An 18,021-nucleotide genomic window follows, 5' to 3' on the forward strand; every position below is an offset into this window, starting at 1 on the left:
GACTTTATTATTTAATGATACCTGAATCTGCTAAGAAAGAGAAATGGTGAAATGTAAAGTTTCTGATGGTTTCTGACCAACAGTGTGAAATCACATTCATTCAAAAACAAAGTGCTCTTAATGTGAAAATCTGCTTCCTCCACCCTCCCACCTGTGCTGCATTTCAGGTGGAGTCCCGCCTCCTTCCAGGAAGCAGCTCACCTGTGTGTCTGTGTTTAGTGTCCAGGTGTGGAGTGGAGCTTGTTGGTGGTGTGTGAAGAAACTGTAAGTTTGCTTTGTTTCCTCCTTTAACAGTTTGTCCTTTGGAACTTTAGGACCACAATGTGAAGTGAGACATTTTTATTTACGTAACATTAAACAAATCAGATATATGATCTGAATTTGAGTGTAATGAAACAAATTCCTGACATGTGATATTGTTTTATTTATTATATTATATTATATATATTATTATTATATATATATTATATATATATTATATTATATTTATTTATATTGTTTTACAGCTGTATTACATAACAAGTTGTTACTGTTGATGCTTCACAAAGGTCAGCTGTGCTGCAAACTAAAGCTATACTGCGTGCAGGTACTAGTTTTTCTAGTTGGAACTTCCTTAAAGAATCCTTCCTTTGCTAAAAACACCAAACATCATATAAGGCAGCTTTGTTCCTCAAAAATATGAGCTTCTTGTGTTCTTCTTTGTGTTCTACTTTCTTGGGTTCCCAACACCTATCTTTATGGTCTCAGTCCTTCTGTATCTAATGTCTGTGTCATGATCCTGGGTCCTTTTGACCCAGCATTTTGTGTTTTCTCTTCGTGATTTTGGTTCTGTTCTCTAATTGGTGTTTACCCTGTTCCCCCCCGTGTGTTCCTGTTTTATTGTGAAGGTCTGCGTCTTATGTGAGTGTTTTCAGTTTGCCTCCCTGGTCTCGTCATGTTAATCACTCCCAGCTGTGTCTCCCACCTGTGTGTAATCTCCCTGTGTTCTCTGAGTGTATTTAAGTTGTATTTTCTGTCTTGGTAATCGCTGGTTCGTCTGTGTTGTTTCCCCTCGGTCTCCCTGTATGTATTTCTCCGGACCTCCCTGCATCCTCATTCTGGTTTGTCTTATTAGTTTACCCAGTTTAGGTTTCCGGTTTCATGTTTTGTCGCCACTGCTGTTTGTACTCACACCCCTGTAAATAAACACTCATCTGCACCAGAGCTGCCGCATTTTGGGTCCTATTTCATATTCCACACGGCTTGCCCCGGCAAACCGTGACAGTACGAACCAGCCACCATGGACCCAGCGGCAGTGAATCCGTCCGAGGAGCTCCAGGACGACATTGCGTACAATGTGGAGTTTCTCCTCGGGCTATGGCTGGAGAACCCTCCAGAGGAGCTTCGTCGTTCCGTGGAAAGTCGGCTACAATGGCTCTTTTCTGGCCTGCCATGGCTTCTGCAGTCGCTTCCTCCAACCATGCAGGCTTTTCTCCGGCTCACACCGCACCTTCTCTCAGCCACTCCTGCCTCGCTGCCCGACTCGCCGGATGTGATCTTGCCCGGCCCGTCGGAGCCGTCTGCGGGGAGGAAACGGCGATCGCGCCGCAAGCGCGCCACCCCACAGCCGGACGTTCGGGCTTCTAAATCGCCGGCTGTGGTGAGTGAGGACTCTTTTTCATTTTCGGACTGCATGACTGTTCATTCAGGGGCTGCGTTTTGTGTGGCGGATGTCAACGCGAGCTGCTTATCGCCTGTGCAGCTACCGGCAGCTAAGTTAGCTCCCCCGCAGCCACTCTCAGCTCGGTTAGCTCCCCCGCAGCCAGTGCTCCTCTCAGCTCAGTCTCCTGTGCCTCCTTCAGTTCAGTCTCCAGTGTCCCCCTCGGTTCAGTCTCCAGTGTCCCCCTCGGTTCAGTCTCCAGTGTCCCCCTCGGTTCAGTCTCCAGTGTCCCCCTCGGTTCAGTCTCCAGTGTCCCCCTCGGTTCAGTCTCCAGTAGCTCCAGTGCCGCCTGTAGCGCAGGCCCCAGTAGCTCCAGTGCCCCCGCTACCCGTAGCTCTGGCTCCAGTATCACCGGTTTCACTCATTCACTCCATGCGGGGAGAAAGTCTAATTTCACCTCAAGGTGCTTTTAATGGTTCAGCCGCCATTGGCACAGTTTGCCGCTCCAGGGCTTCCCCAGAGGCTAGGTCTCAGTCCCCGGCTGATTCTGGACCCCTGAAGTTTATGCAGCCACCTGAGAACTGCACCATGTCAGCGTTGCCTGGGCAGAGCCAGTGCTCAGTGCATCGCCAGTTGCCTTCGTGTTTGCCAGAGGACTCCATGACTGCTGGCTTAGTGGTGACTTCTGCTGGAGGGTCCGTAGGACCGCTCCGGCCTTCGTCACCTGTCTCCACTGGAGGGTCCGAGAGACCGCTCCGGCCTTCGTCTCCTGTCTCCGCTGGAGGGTCCGAGGGGCCCGTTCAGCCTCCTGCCTCCGCTGGAGGGTCCGAGGGGCCCGTTCAGCCCGTCCAGCCGCCTGCTGTAGCTCCATCATCATCCTCGCCTGCTGCAGCTCCAGGGCCTTCAGCCTCGCCTGGCCCAGCCTCCGTGCCTTCAGCCTCGCCTGGTCCGGCCTCTGCCTGTGCTTCGCCTGGTCCGGATCGCCATCGCCTGAGTCGCCGCCGTTGCCTTCCGCGCGGTCGGCCCCCTGAACTGCTCCGTCGTCTCCCTCGTCGCCGCCGTTGCCTTCCGCACGGCCGGCCCCCGGACCGCCATCGCCTGAGTGGCCGCCGTTGCCATCCGCACGGTTGGCCCCCCGAACTGTTTGGACTCCTGTGCTGTCGGCCCCCTGGCCGGCCCCCTGAACTGTTTGGACTCCTGTGCTGTCGGCCCCCTGGCCGGCCCCCTGAACTGTTTTGGACTCCTGTGCTGTCAGCCCCCTGAACTCTTCTGTTTTGGACTCTGTTTTTTCCTGTGTTCTGGTGTGCTTCGTTTCTTTTGGTTTTGGACTCGTTTTTTGTTTTTGTCTTTTGGCCTTCTGGTGCTCCGGTTTTGTTTTGCTTCGAGCCCTCCTTCCTGGGCCCCCGCCGCCCGCCCTGGTCGGGTTGTTTTCTGTTTTTTCTGGCTGTTTTGTTTCTTGTTGGGCTGTCTGGGGCCAGCCTTTGAGGGGGGGGGGGGTACTGTCATGATCCTGGGTCCTTTTGACCCAGCGTTTTGTGTTTTCTCTTCGCGATTTTGGTTCTGTTCTCTAATTGGTGTTTACCCTGTTCCCCCCCGTGTGTTCCTGTTTTATTGTGAAGGTCTGCGTCTTATGTGAGTGTTTTCAGTTTGCCTCCCTGGTCTCGTCATGTTAATCACTCCCAGCTGTGTCTCCCACCTGTGTGTAATCTCCCTGTGTTCTCTGAGTGTATTTAAGTTGTATTTTCTGTCTTGGTAATCGCTGGTTCGTCTGTGTTGTTTCCCCTCGGTCTCCCTGCGTCTCGCCGTATGTATTTCTCCGGACCTCCCTGCATCCTCATTCTGGTTTGTCTTATTAGTTTACCCAGTTTAGGTTTCCGGTTTCATGTTTTGTCGCCACCGCTGTTTGTACTTACACCCCTGTAAATAAACACTCACCTGCACCAGAGCTGCCGCATTTTGGGTCCTATTTCATATTCCACACAGCTTGCCCCGGCAAACCGTGACAGTCTGCATGTGATTCCTCATTTTCCAACACAGTGTTGCTTTGCTGTGCTTAAATCCTAGAAACATGAGGCTCAGCTCCGAGATCCATAAACAGATCACATCTGTTAGTTTTTATCTGAAAGCTTAAATCAGATTTAACACAAGTTAGATCTTGAAGTGTGTTCTCTATGTCAGAGAAAACAGAGCTGCTGAACATGTTTTCATATTAGCATCTGTAGGATTTGTGGAAAAAGCACTGATTCAGTCCACCAACATAGTTCAGTTTTTAACTTATCTGAAATATGTTTGAGTCATAAATCGAGTTTAGAGAATGAGCTGCTGATCAAGCAAGCAGTGTGCCTTTAATTCTCGAAGTACGCGTAACTGAGCATTATGGTGCAGAATACAATGTGAAAGAAATAGATTAATAATTTCTTTATCCCATCAATGAAACATAAATTTTCCCATTGATTCCCAGATTGGACTTTGTAACATAACCTCGGATGGCCAACTCCTCCTCCTAGTCCTAGCCCCCCTGCTCCAGCAGGTCGCAGAGAACGGGGGTGAGAGAAGACTCCGAACCTCCCTCCACCCGCTCATTGTAATGTTGATGCATGTGTGTTCTAAGGTGCATTTAAAACCCAGGAGGGCTTGGAGCTACCTGCCAGAGAGCAGCAGGTAAGCGCATGGCCCCTCCTGCTAGCCCTCAATGTCTACGTGTATTTAAAATTGAGAGGTGGGCAACGATGCCAGGGGTGGGGTGTACACCCTGATGGTACTTTGGGCTCCGTGTATCGTGCCCACCCCCAAGATCCTATATGTATGTGTAATGAGAGTGTGAGTAATGTGAATGTCTAAGTTGTGGGATAAAATTGAGGCAGAGGCAGCCAGAAGGGGACAGAGGGGGGGTAGCCTCCTCTGCACCCTGGTGACATACCCCTACTCCAAGGCCCTGCATGTGTGGGTGGTTGTGGTGGAGCGGGAAGAGGGAGGCAGCTGGAGATGGGGAGGGAAGGAAGGGAGGGGCAAGTGACCCCTCCCTGGGGCCAGCTCCCCCGCTGACCCCAGTAAGCACCCCCATACTCCGCGACCCGCCAGGGAAAGGGGGCCCAGGCCCATCAGACCGGGCCCAGTGCAGCAGCGCCGCCCGGCCCCACAGAGCCCGGGACAGTCCACCCAACCCCACCACAGAGAAAACTGCACCCACCCCACCATCCACTCATCTTCCAGACTACATAAGACAATAAACACCCAGGCTGAGATCTTCCTCCACCTCTCCTGTATCTCCCCCTCCTGCAGAGGGAGCTCCTGAGGAGAGGAAAGCTCCTGCAAGATGTGACAATCTCCCCCACCAGTTGAAGAGCCCCCTAGGTGGCTCGACGCACCGGCGGCACCCTGCTCCAGGGCTGGGCCCCCATGCACCCACCCGCCCACAACCCCGGCAACACACCAACCAGGACCCAAGCCCCCGAGGCCCGGTCCGGGTCCCAGCCCAGAGACGGAGCGCCCCCAGAACCTCACGCCCATCCCGGACCCACCCAGGGGCAGCCAGGCTACCAGGTCAGTAACCACGTCCGTCAGCACAGACCCTCCCCTAGCCCCGCTGCACGCAGCCGCGAGGAAACAGTCACCTGAGAGCCAACAGAGCCCCTAACCGGACATGACCGCTACCCCGGGTTGAGCCCCCCAAGGAAGATGCCTCCGGGGAACCCCCCGACGCCCTAAGCCTGTCCCTACCCCCACACCAATCACAACAGTGAAGGCGGGACCAAACTATGACCCCCCACCCCCACTAGGTGATGGAGCTGATCAAAGGAGCCCAGAGCAATTGATCTGATGTGGTGGCAGAGGCTGTATCAAGACTAATGTAATCTAATAGATAATTTCTATATTGGTTAGAATTAAGATTATTTTTATTTTTCCAGTTCATGAGGACTGTTTTCTTGGCTATGCATAGGGCAGTGAAAACCATATGGGCCATATTCTTTTCTGAAGTGACATTATCTAAGCTGCCCAACAAACACACTAAGGGGGAAGTTGGAATGTTACATTTCAGACACTTTGATAAGTCTTCACATATCTCGCGCCAAAACTTCTGCACTGGTGGACAGAACCAAAGAGCGTGGATATAATTGTCCGGTGAATTGGTTTGGCAGTGTGAGCAGTTGTTGGTAGACGTAAAGCCCATCTTGAACATCCGATGACCTGTATAGTGCACTCTATGTAATATTTTGTATTGAATTAATTGAAGACTGGGATTTCTAATTAGATGAAAGGTTTTTAAGCAAGTCTGAGACCAGAAGTTTAGGTCTAAGTTAACTGATAAATCCGCTTCCCATTTTGCAATAGGAAGTGATATTGATTCATCTGTTTTAGAAAGCATTCTGTATATTTTGGATAGTAATTTGGGGGGTTTAAGAGTAAGAAATTGAACCACACTTGGTGGTGTTTGTAGTTCAACTTGACCCGGTTTAAATTTCTTTTTTACTATGGATTTAATTTGTTGATATTCTAAAAATCTTTTCTTGTTGATCCCATATTGTGTAACTAGTCCGTCAAATGAAATAAATTCTGTTCCTTCTAGTATATGTTCTAAATATTTGATTCCTTTATCACTCCAATCTGAAAAGTTTATCATATTATTGTTTTGTAATATGTCAGGGTTGTTCCAGATAGGTGTACGTTTGCATGGGATTAATGAAGACGCCGTCAATTTTAGAAACTCCCACCATGCTGTCAGAGAAGAGCTGATGTTGATGCTTTTAAAGCATTCATGTCGTTGGATGTTTGAGCTGATAAATGGTAGGTCTGAGATCTCTAGATTATTGCAGAGTGCTTGTTCTACATCTAGCCAAGGTTCATCTAAGAGGGTGTGTTTTAGCCATCCTGAGATAAACTGAAGCCTGTTGGCTAAGAAGTAGTGCTGAAAGTTAGGCAGTTCTAGTCCTCCTTTATCCTTGGTCTTTTGTAGTGTTTTTAAGCTTATACGTGCGGGTTTATTTTTCCAAAAGAATTTGGACATACATGAATCTAGAGATCTGAACCAATCTTGTGGCGGTTTAGTTGGGATCATTGAGAATAAATAATTTATTTTTGGTAAGACCATCATTTTTATAGCGGCAACCCTTCCCATGAGTGATATGGGTAGACATTTCCATCTAGCCAGATCATCTTCTACCTTCTTTAAAAGTGGGATATGGTTTAATTTAGTTAGATCTGCAAGCTTGGGAGAAACATTAATACCTAAATATTTTATATTTCCCGATTGCAGTGGTGTAGAAGAGGAATTATGGAAGGAGCAATTAATCGGTAGGACTGTAGATTTTGACCAGTTAATTGAGTAATCTGATATTCTTGCAAAAGAGTTTATCAATTCAATCACCCCAGAGATATTGGTTTGTGAATTTTGGAGAAAGAGTAACACATCATCCGCATAAAGGCTGATTTTATGTTCCACGTTCTTGCATTTTATGCCCTTAATTACTGAATTCATGCACACAATCTGAACACAAACAGGGACTCATTTGTTACCACAGCCAGATGCTGAGAGCCATTTCCTTGTAGTCCTGTGTCTATTGTAAAATTATGATATTATTTTATGCCATGTTATACCCCTAATTAAAGATTGTGAATTATTATGTAGTTTTAGTTTGCATTATTCTCCTGAATTAGAAGAAGCTGATAACTATTGCATTAGTTAAACTGATTTGCATTACATTAAATTGCTGACTTGTTGTGAATGAATGATATTGTTTTATGATGCATTATATTGCTGAGTTATAAGAAATACTGTTCGCAGAAGGTTATTGTCTAATTTGTCTGAGTAGAAGAGAACAGAGTGTGCTGGAGTTTTCTGCCCCATTTCAGCAGGAGCAGATAAACAGGGAGCCAAGGTCGTAGCTCAGGCGCTGTGTGAGAGAGAGCATGTGAATGTTTAGGCTTTTTATGATAAGGTGGAGGCACCAGAGGCTATAAAAGTTTGAGCAATGCTCCACCATTTTGAGATTTTGAGGCTGTCTGCATCAGTGTCCATCTCCCACGTGTGTGATCATTAAATCATCGTTTGACTCAACCCGGCCGGACCAGTGTTGTTATTGTGGTTTTTCTCTTGTCTCCATCCCCAATATTTTGAACCTTAACATTTTGGGGGCTCGTCCTGTGGTATTGGGGTGGAATTTAAAAGTTTGGACGGTCCGAGGTTGTCGAACGGACAGGCACGAGCCAGTGGTCTGATTTGAGTGGACAAAAGCCGGCTTATCTAAAGGTAAGGCACTACCTGTTGAATTATTTCCAAAATGTGCCAAATTGGATATGACTAAATTAAAGTCTACTCACTGAAATTACTGGTACAGTGTCTGTTTTGATTTTGATGAGAATCACCGTGTGTTATGCAGTTAAAGTTGCTTAAGAATGTTTAATGAAGTTGAAGAAATATGAAACTGTTCTGGAGGTAACAGATAGAATGTTGGGTTTGAGTCCCTGGATATTGAGCTGAAGGCTCAGGTAGTTTGGTAGGGAAATTAGGACAGAAACTGTTCCCAGAAGTAACAGAGACTGTTTAATTGGTCGTAAAAAAGTTATCTTTCTTCGGTGAGACCCGTTATGGTAAAATTTCTCAAAATCGGTTAGGTGAAAATTATTATAGGACGGCAGCCCAGAAGTCTGCTAAGAAGCACATAGCCCGGGGGTTACGCCCCCTCCTGGCCGTGGACGCGCGGTCTTGACCTGTCGGCGAACAGGGGTAGTTCAGTTTGGCTTTAACTGTGGGGTACAGGGCATCCCGAAATAAGCTAGGAGTTAGAATCTCCTCACCGTTTTAAATGGTGTCATGTGCTTGTTTGGACAAAGTTAAATTGAGTTAGGGATTTAGAAGTTAGGTCAGAAACTGTTCCCAGAAGTAACAGATACTGTTTGATTGACTACAAAAAAGTTGGACTTTCTTCGGTGAGACCCGTTATTTTAAATTTGTCGAAATTTGTTAGGTGCTGAATCTGTCAGGCCTGTCAGTGATTGTAAATATAAGACGTCTTTGTAATATAAAATAAAAGAGTTTTGTCTGAGCTTTGTGTGACCCTGTGTGTGACGACAGCGCACTGCAGCGCTGCGAGCTATTTTTAGACGGTGTGTGAACATGCAAATGAGCTGTGACGCGCACAGAGGACTTTGCTTCCTGTTTAGCATGTTTTTGAGTTTTATAATTTTGATTTGCAAACAATGATACATGCCTGTAAGTAAAACGCTGATTTTGCTGATTATGATACTACAAATAAGGTGTTGAATGACTAGGGTGTGAATGATGTTGGAGTTTAAAGCGGAAACTCAGAGAGGAGTGTGTTGGGAGACTGGCATGTAGTCTGCAGTGCAAAGGTGGGCGTCTTGCCTGCTAGTCTATTTAACAGTGATGAAAATGATATTAAATAAATCTCTCAGTGTGTTGATACAGGTGGCTACGGGCCTGGACCAACTGCCCCCACAAGCACGGCGGCCGAAGCAAAATTATAGTAATGGACACAAAATCAGCAAGAATCAGCAGCTGTGGAGAAGACAGCAGCTAGCAGAGAATTAAAGGAGAAATTAAGAGAAGTTTTACACATAAAATTGCGGCCAACAGACTTGTGGAGGTTGGGAAGGCGCCTGGAGCATCACAACAAGAAGGTGAAACAAAAACACACACAAGCAGAGAAATGTGAGAGAGAGGCACGTGCAAGAGGAATGCCTCGTTTGAGAAAAAAACGTTAAATTAGCCCATCTACAAATGCACACACACGCAATGAAGAAACAGCTTACACCCATGAACATGTGAAGATTTTCCAGCAAGTTTAAAGCAGTGAAACTTAACATACACCCGCCGTTACACAATAAAGTTTATCCACTACTAACAAATAAACCCTCTGGGTTGCAGGACAACAACTTAACTTCAAAAAAAAAAAAAAAAAAAAAATCACAACCAGTGATAACACGACAAATTTAGTGGTTAATAAAAGTCAAACTGTGACATGTTTTCTTCTGATTGATTAATACAAGTGATTACTGAATGAAAGAAAATTCCATTTTTGTGCTTTAAACATGATCTTAAGAATTTTAACATGTACCTGTGTTGTCCTGTCAGCTTGGTGAGTTATGAGAGGATTATATGGTGAGAAAAAACAAAAAAAGGGGGAGAGAAGGCTGACACAGGGCCTGGTCCCGTTGTTTTTCCCCTCTCTGAGTAACACAGCCAACACAACATGATTTTCCTGTTCGTTTGTTTTTGTTTTTGTTTTGTTTTGTTTTTTCTCTTTATGCTTGATTACAGGCTGCTTTGTCGGCCCGGAAAAGCCGAGGCTGACCCTGGACTCCTGCTCTCCCCTCTACCATCTTTGCTCTCTCCTCTACCATCTTTGATGTGACCCTGACTAAATGCTAAAGCAGCTGAACCCGCAACAACAACTTGAAAATGTCAACAGTGCTGCAGGAAAATGATCTCATGCAGCAGAGACGGAGAGCGGTAATCCAAGGCCCGTTTCACTACACGGGGAGATTTCTGTCAGCGTCTTTTCTTTCCGAGAAGACTGAGAAAGGCCCGGCTCCCACCACCGATTCTGACCACCTTATATAAAGGAATTATTGAGAGCATCCTGAGCAGCTATATCACTGTCTGGTTCGGGAACAGCACCATGCCGGACAGACAAGCACTACAGAGGGTTGTGCAATCAGCTGAGCGCACCATCCGCTCCGAGCACCCTGACCTGCACTCAATCTACAGCAGGCGGTGCTGGACCAAGACCAGGAAGATCGTGAAGGACCTCAGCCATCCCAACAACAGACTGTTCTCTCTGTTGCTGTGTACGTGACAAAGAAACATCTGGATTTGGAAAACGAGGCACTCGCAAAGCCACCAGCATTGTGCCTGATTGGACACACCCCTCTCACACACTCTTTACATTCTTGCCATATGGAAAAAGACAGCTTCAGCTGACAGAGCTGTGACGAGACGCCCATCAAGCCCAGATGAAAAGTGAGGCCGAGCAAAACCATGCTGACCTTAACCACTCTGCATTAAAACTGTGCAGGACAGTGACGGACCAACAATGACCATCGGGCAGCAAAAAGGGCGTGCCAGGGACAGGAGGAGTAACTGAGGTCACCTCAGAATGGACAAAACACCAGGAGAAAATAAGCTGAAGGCACAGGGGTCGGGGCTCGGCCAGGAGCTGACCTCTGAGAAGAGCCGAACAGCAGAGCCGCAAAAGGCCGTGGAGCAAAGCAAGGAAAACATCAATGGACTTAAATCTGATTTCTACGGAAAAGACTCTGAGGTTTCTGCCCTCAATAAGACCTCGAGGCATCAGAGCAGAAACTGAGCATGGCCCAGGAGGAGCTAGCTGAAAATCGAACCCATCAGGCTTGGAGTCCAAGACACCGGACTTGAAATCAGGCCGGAGCATCCTGGAGCTAGATGAGCAGTGTGATTTGTCCGGTCTGCTATGGAGCGAACGTTAGGGGGATGGCTTCCTGTCACCTCTGCCGTCCTCCGATCGCTCAGCGTCCTGGGCTGCCCAGCTCTGGACTGAACGCTCGGGCCGAGACACCCAAACAACCATGGACTCCATTCCCCTGGAATGGGACCACGACTACGACCTCAGCCGTGGGCTTGAGAGTGCAAGCAGGGATCCCAGAGAGCCTTGAGGCCTGTGTTAAACTAACAGAACAAAGGTTGAGGTCTTCCACTGGGGAGGTGGAAGCTGCAGACTCTCCTATACACCTTCTGGATGTCAGCCGTTCCACCTGCAAACAAACGGACAGCAGTCGCACTTCTGCAAGCAACAAACGGACATCCAGACAATTGAGCTGCGTATCAAAACCCTGAAGGAAGACCGAAGCAAAAGGGTCAAGTTAAGGAGGAGCGAAATAAGGAGAAGATGCTGGACACTGGAGAAAAGGACTGCCTCAATTGGGGCCAGAACCAGTATGGACAGAACTCTGAGCAGCAGCACCAATGGATGCAAACAGACTGAAAAGGAGGAGGGCAGGACCCAGGGCACGCTTCAGGCCGTGGTTTACCCAGAACACTACAACAGGAAAGTGATGAACACAAACACCCACACAAACACACACATCTACATGCACCGACTCAGAGTGAAAAGAAACATACATATGAACATATGCACTCGTTGATTGAGGGAGAAATGACACACACACACACACACAAATTAAAATGTTGATTCAATGAACTGAGAAGTGATCCACACACACACACGCTGATGCAATGAAGAATGCTTTACTAACAAATGCTGCACACAAACATCCAAATACGGAGTTGGTTACAACAGCAAGAACTGATTGATTATTTATTGCTTAAATGTATTTCATGCCACGCAGAGGGCATTTGTGTAGATTTAGAGGACATGGTCTGAAGCACTTTGATAATGAAAACAATGTCTGTGCGTGATGTCTGTTTATGGCTCAAAGCCTCCACTGAATTGTTTACTGTGCTTCACACAGTCTAACAAGGAGCAGTGGTACAGAGCGAAAATGATGAATGAATGGTGTGAGTTTTATTTCGAAGAGATTATGAAAAGGTTGTGTTGATTCAACTTAGTTGTTTACGTTTTTGCCAAGGTAAAGAGTTGGTGTGTAACTAGTGTCCACTATTGAGTCAAGTAAATCCAACATGTTTTGTTGGTGCAAAAAGGAGTTTTGGTTGATCTTTGGGTTTTGTTTGACACTAGGTTGATTCTATCAGTGAGGTTTGGATTGTTCTCTTTCTCTAAGAGAGAGAAAGATGGTTTGAACTTTGGACATGTTTGCAATGGGCCCCAGTATCTGTTATTATATGAGTGTTTTATTGTTTACGTTTGTTTTTGCTTTCGTTACAGTGCACTGAGATAAGAACATCTGAGAGGTGTGATCCACCGGTGGTGATATTTTGGTATTTTGTGAGTTCCTGATTTAACAAATCAGCTCTTTAATCCAGGCCTGAGAGATTGAACTTTAAAGCGCTATAAAATATTCTTATTGAAAACAGTCGCAAAGTATTTTTTCTCCATGATTATAATGAGCTTGGGAGAAAATTCACTTATATGGGACACTGATCCTGAAGCCTAAAAGGATTGCAGCGAGTCAATCCAGTCCAAAGAAGGAAAAACAAACAAGGAGCTGTTTCCTTTAAAATGATGACGTCATCTTGCTGGTGATGGAGCCTCGAATAGGCTGCGCGTGAGACTCCATTATCAGCAACTTTTGGTATGAATGTGTGTGGATGTATGCATATGACTGACGACTAAAAGTCATGGACTGACGACTAAAAGTTTAACTGACTTGATACTGAGACAAAAACGGTGCTGACTTTAGGATTATTGAATGTCCACAGACAATTCACCCAGCCTGTAAAAGAAGGGTGGATGTTTTGTTTTGCTTTGTTTTGTCTGCAAGAACAGAAGAATGACAGAGACCAAAGAGCTGTAGCTTCACAGCAGTGTGAACTGCAGACTGAACCCTTTGGTTGCTAATTTTGAGCTACTGATGTTTGCATTAAGAAAATTGTGTTTTAGTAGCTGTGTTTTAATTAAGGTATTACATTATATTGTTGGGAATATTAAATGCTAAAGTGAAGAAAAGGTTTGATCCCACTCATGACTGAGCATGTTATTATTAACCATAGTGGGTCACTATAGAGAGTCAATTAATTTTAGAAAAAAAACAAACAAACAAAAAACCCTCCACCGAGGTCTATGAATAAGAGGGGAATGATAGACAGCCACACTCAAAATGGAGATATGTAATGATAAACACTGGTCCCCGTCTTTTGGGCGCTCTCTTGAAGTAGTCAACAATTTAAAAGTAAGATAAAATAACAGGGGCATGTGCTGAGGGGTGGTGCTGCACAAGAACAAGAGTAAAATAAAGAGAATATTGTTTTTAGAAGTGCAAATTAAAATGTACCATTACACTCAGAGGATCAATATGAAGCTTGATATTTGTTAATTTTGAATGAAGTACATGACTGGTGACTGTTCTGTCCTGAGCTTTTGTTTTTACAGCACCCGCTTGATCACACCAACAGTTTCTCGCCACTGAAGAGGGGTACTTGCAAAAATAAAGAACGGGGAGGAATATCATCAAAACTGGAAACAGGTAATCCCCAAAGGGGGTGATAACGCCATAACTTTCACTATGGTCAAATTCTCAAAATTTGACCCTCAAAAATTCTTCAAACATTTAGACACAAAGTGGAGATTTAGATAAATATAATGTCGTAAACCACATAAGCATGAAGTATTTGATTCAATAACATAGTGAAATAACAAGCAGCAAAAGGTTGATCATGTTAATGGTGTTTATTCAAGGGTGCAGAGAAGATTATTATTATTAAAGACAACAAATGAAATAACGAAAAGTAGAAGTGGGAAATTTGCGTTAACGGTAATAAAATCAAAAAAAAAAGAAATACTAACTAAAACTGTACTGAATGTTCACAAAACTGACTAAAATTAACTAGATTTATAGCAAAATGTGTTTGGTTGCATTGATGTGTGCGTGCCCTGCTATAGTGAAATTAAGGTAGTACGTTAGTCGAGTCGTCTGTGTTGCTGCTCCGTTCACGCGCAGAATCAGGTCAGGAAAAGTCGGGAGACAGCGCCAGAATAGAATTGAGGATGATTTTAATATGACTGTTTTGTAGACATAACAAGAGTCTTGTAGTGGAGAGGGACGTAAAGTCCTCCTGAGACCCAGAGAATAAGAAAAAATAGGGAGAAAATATTTTCGTTTTTTCTTTTTTCTTTTTTTTTCTTTTTTCTTTTAAATGAATCAATCTCATAAGATGAAGATCAGGGACCAACCCAGAAGTCACTGACACTTCACTAGCTGTAAACTATTGGTTTAGGAATAAGTGATGGCACTGAACTTTCTATTTCACAAAAGTCAATTTATTTAGGATATCTGAGGAAGTACTGATTTTATTTGGAGACACAAAAGAACATTTGGCACTTCCCTCATCTCACATCTGTTTCATTGTTGTACCCAATCATTCTACAACTGAAATGCCTTGGACTGCTAACCATTTCAGGCAAGTGGAGTGAACCATATTTTGCTAGACTCTCATCAGATGGGGGCTTCCTTTTATTGATCTTTGGAGAGAAGTCTTCATTACTGGTATTATTCAGGTCTTGTTCACATGTTTGTCCCAGGTTTCTCAGCCAAGAGGAGCTTAAACCCCAGATACTGTGAGTTCTTTTCACACATTGAGATCACTGATAACTTTCAGCAACGACGTGATCTCGTAGAAACAATTAGGTGTTATGGATTCAACTATAATTGCGACACTTATTTTTTTTTTTTTTTTTTTTTTTTTTACTTTACTGGAAAAGATTTCTGCATTTTACCCATATTTTATTTTTAACTCAAAATCAAAATTCCAGATTCTACTACATGTTGGTTTTGCACCAGATAGGACGACAGATTTCAGGTGGCCCTGTGTCTTTCTCTATTACATCTGCCACTGCATCTCGATAATCTTCTCTGTGGCTTTTAGTGGGTCCTGACCCTCTCATATTTTGAAAAATCTATGTTTGAATCTCCCTTAATAATTGTGTTAAGAATTCTCTCCGCCTTTGTCAAAAGTTGGGTATTAGGAAAAAGTGAAATAAATATAAATATAAAGTCCCAATGTGTAGAGCACACATTAATAAATTAGTCATGTTCCCTGTGAAAGTAAATGAGCCTAATTCTTAAAGACCCCTGAAATTATTTACCAGATGTTTATTTTTTGAATAAAATAGAAATCTGAGTTTAACAAAACATTTTAATTGTAAATATCAAGCTTATCTTTCTTTCTTCCATAAAATGTGCTTGTGGGCACGCCAGCCATTTTGAAAAGGTGGGAAAAACAATTGGCAAGGCCACACCCCCACACATGTGACATAATTTTAAAGGTACTGTTGTCCTCTCTAAGAAACATCAGGACTTAGAGTGGCAAGTAGAGTATGAGAGCTACAAGCAAAAAACTAAATGTGTACTACAGTGCGCAAAAATGAATTACTGGGTCATCAGGGGGTCTTGAGGGACATTTATAAAACAAAAAGTCCCACAAACCTTAAAAGTGCACTTGAAAAGCTCACACAAGAAGGTTAACCTAGCTTACCTAGAAGACCTCATCAGGGGGAGCACGCTCCCCCTCGTTGAAGAGCTCACCCACTTAACTCGCATCCCAAGAAAACAGCTAACCCCAGATAAGGCAGCGTGATGTATCCCGAGATAACAGGACTGGGACATCTAAATAAAGGTGTGAAACAATCGCCTTCAAAAGGTTATCAATTAACTTTAACCAAAATTAGGACCATTCGGTGCGGCAAGAGTTAATAGTTATTAGTCTCAACACCCAAGGATAATTAGAAGAGCATGACTGATATGATGGAACTGAGATTTTGTTACACTTAACTTTTGCAAAACACAAATAAAACTAAATTGAAACTAAGGACTTTCAGAAAAATAAAAACTAGACTAAACTAGCAAAGAATTGGTAAAAACTAATTACAACTGGCAAAAAATTGAAAATCTGGAGTCGAAACTAAATAAAAAATAAAACCTAATGAAAATGGCGAAACGTTTAAAACCCTGGTGCAGAGATTGGCAAATCTGACCAGGAAAAGTATGAGATGGATTGTCAGGACAGTCAGCGTTAAAGCCACTTTTGACAGTCCATACTAGGATGGCATTGGACATCTTGGGGGTGGGAAGGGGTTGGTGTGACCAAGGTGTGGTTTGGCTTGTCGTATGTATATTTGAGATCATATGGCTCTGGATGGACCAGTTACCAGGGCATGGAAGGAGGACAGACTCATTAAAGGAGAAGAAGGAACTTGCTGGGATTGGAGATCCTCTGGGTGAGTGGTTGATTAAAAGCATGCATAAAATAGAAGTTATCTGTTGTTATTGATTGGTAATAGATTGATAATTGGCCACATTTACAGCTGTATTGACTTGTTGTGGACGTAGTCGACTTCAGGTTTAAACACTCTCATTAACAGGTTGAAAATAGTGATATTAAAGGAAGAGTATGCAACGCCACCCTGTCAGACGCCAGTGATGGTGGAGCTCACTGATGAATCAGGTGAGCTGGATTCATGGCTGATTCAAAACTAAGATCCCCCTGCTGTGGTCAGTAAGGGGAGAAAAGGGGGAAATAAAATCAAGAATTAAAGAGGCATTTATAAACGTTTAGGTGTCAAGTGAAACGGGACAAAAGGGGGTGTTTTACTGTTATTTTCAATGTCAGCATTATTATTGTATGAGAATCATGCAACAAGCATTGCATCGATGATCATTTATTGAAGCTTTTGACCTTATACTAACATCTGTGTTCCTGTGATTGTTATAACCTCTGATGAATCTTCTATTTACAGGTGTTAGGATAATGATATAATTTTTCATTGCAGGTGTAACCATGATCGTTTTTATACATATTGCAACTTGTTGCTCATTGTAGAGTTGTGCTCAAGTTAATAAGGGTTAAAAGCTACAGTCAGCGCGAATGTCTGACTGATCTATTGAGGGAAAAGGCTTCGAGCATAGAAGGCCACACGCGCTTACAAAACACTGATATCATGTTATTCTTTGTGATCTTTTCTTAAATTATGTCTTTAAGGTTAGTTTAAATAGTGGCAGTTAATTAAACGACATTTATTAAAATATTAAATACCTGAGTCAGAACGTTACACGCGGATCACCTTAAGAGTCTGGGAAACTTTGTAGCTGCCTAACTTTTTTTTGAATGTTCTAGCTCCGTTGATTTGACACATTGGAATGTGTCAAAAAAGGGGGGGAAGGTTGAGCTTTAACATCAAACAAGGATTATTTGAACATTTTATAACTTCATTTGTGTCTTTAATAATTTAGGAATGGTAAAGCTTAAGCTAATAGCGGTCCGAGAAGACGGACCTTTTAGAGAATCAGTGAAAAAGCATAAACTATCATTTTCATGTTTAATCATTACTCATTGAAATGAACTGAATAGCGTTTAGAAGATTTGTTAATTTTTTGTCTTTTGTTAAAAAGAGGGGTTTCAATAATTTTCAGACACACCTTGCAAATGTGCTTATAACGAGTTGGCACTCGGCCTTTTGAAGGTCAGAAGCTTCGTTCGGCGTGACTGTCCGGACTGATAAAGTGTAAGAAATGCCTTGAGTGCGGAGGGCTAAATGCAAACACGCTTACACACACACAAGATATGATTAGAATAAGTCCCTGGGACATTCTGAATGTTTAGACCAATTCTGAATCACTAGAAGGTCAGTAGATAACAACATTAGATTATTAGGGTTAGGAAGAGAGGTGTTTTGGTTTTCTGTCTCTTACAGAGAAAGGAACAGACACCAGACGAGGTCACAGAGATGCGAGGATCCTCCGTAGCAGAGACA

The sequence above is a fragment of the Rhamphochromis longiceps genome, linkage group LG2 (assembly GCF_057381845.1).
Source record: "Rhamphochromis longiceps isolate RC_006_pf linkage group LG2, R_longiceps_female_GT1.1, whole genome shotgun sequence".
Taxonomy (NCBI): Eukaryota; Metazoa; Chordata; class Actinopteri; order Cichliformes; family Cichlidae; genus Rhamphochromis; species Rhamphochromis longiceps.